This window comes from Chlorocebus sabaeus, chromosome 6, assembly GCF_047675955.1.
Source record: "Chlorocebus sabaeus isolate Y175 chromosome 6, mChlSab1.0.hap1, whole genome shotgun sequence".
In the NCBI taxonomy this organism is placed as follows: domain Eukaryota; kingdom Metazoa; phylum Chordata; class Mammalia; order Primates; family Cercopithecidae; genus Chlorocebus; species Chlorocebus sabaeus.
Genome location: NC_132909.1, coordinates 14,653,283 through 14,654,843, shown reverse-complemented (window position 1 = coordinate 14,654,843; position 1,561 = coordinate 14,653,283).

Here is a 1,561-nt window from a genome sequence, read left to right as displayed (position 1 = left end):
TTTTAAATTCTGTTTATGTGGTGTGCCACATTTATTCACTCGTGTATGTGGAAGCATTCCTGCATCCCTAATGTGAAACCTACTTGATCATGGTGGGTTATATTTCTGATTCAGTTAGTTAGTCTTTTGTTAAGAATTTCTCCATCTGCGTGCATCAGGGATTTTGGTCTGTAGTTTTCTTTGTTATGTTTTTTTCTGGTTTTGTTATTAGGGTGATACTGGCTTCATAGAATGATTTAGGGAGAATTCCATCTTTCTCTAGCATGTGGAATAGTGTCAAATGAATTGGTACCAACTCTTCTTTGAATGTCTGGTAGAATTCAGCTGTGAATCTGTCTTGTCCTGGAATTTGTTTTGTTGTTAATTTTTAAACTATCTTTTCCATCTTGTTGCTTTTTGTCGGTCTGTTCAGGGTTTTGAATTCTTTCTGATTTAATCTTGGAGGGTTTTACATTTCCAGGAATTTATTCATTCCTTCTAGGTTTTCTAGTTTATGCACATAAATGTGTTCATACTACCTTTGAATGATCTTTTGTATTTCTGTGGCATTGGTGGTAATAGCTCCCATTTCATTTCTAAATGAGCTTATTTGGCTCTTCTCTCTTCTTTTCTTGGTTAATCTTGCCAATGGTCTATCAATTTTATTTATTTTTCCAAAAAGCAAGCTTTACATTTTATTTGTAGTTTGTATTATTTTGTTTCAACTTCACTTAGTTCTGCTCTGATCTTGGTTATTTTCTTACTTCTGCTGGGTTTGGCTTTGGTGTCTTTTTGTTTCTTGAATTTCTAGAAATGTAACCTTAGACTGTCTATTTGTGCTCTTTCAGTCATTTTGATGTAGGCATTTAAAGCTATGAACCTTTAGCACACTCTTTGCAGAATGACAAAGGTTTTGATAGGATGTGTCACTATTTTTCAGTTCAAAGAGTTTTTAAATTTCCATCTTGATTTCACATTTGACCCAGTGATCATTCAGGAGCAAGTTATTTAATTTCCATGTGTTTGCATGGTTTTGAAGGTTCCTTTTGGAGTTGATTTCCAGTTTAATTCTCTGTTGTCTGAGAGAATACTTAATATAATTTCAATTTTCTTAAATTTTGTGAGACTTGTTTTGTGGCCTATCATATGACCTATCTTGAAGAAAGTTCCATGTGCTGATGAATAGAATGTACATTCTGGGTTGTTGGGTAAAATATTCTGTAAATATTTCCTAAGTCTCTTGGTCTAGGGCATAGTTTAAATCCCTTGTTTCTTTCTTGACTTTCTGTCTTGGTGATGTGTCTAGTGCTGTCAGTGGAGTACTGAAGTCCCTCACTATTATTGTGTTACTCTCTATTTCATTTCCTAGTTCTAGTAGTAATAGTTATATAAATTTGGGAGATCCAGTGTCAGGTGCATATGTATTTAGGATTGTGATATTTTTCTGTTGGACAAATCCTTTTATTGTTATATAATGTCCCTCTTTGTCTTTTTTAACTGCTGTTGTTTTAAAGTTAGTTTTTTCTGATATAAGAATAGTTACTCCTGCTGACTTTTGTGGCCATTTGCATGGGGTATCTTT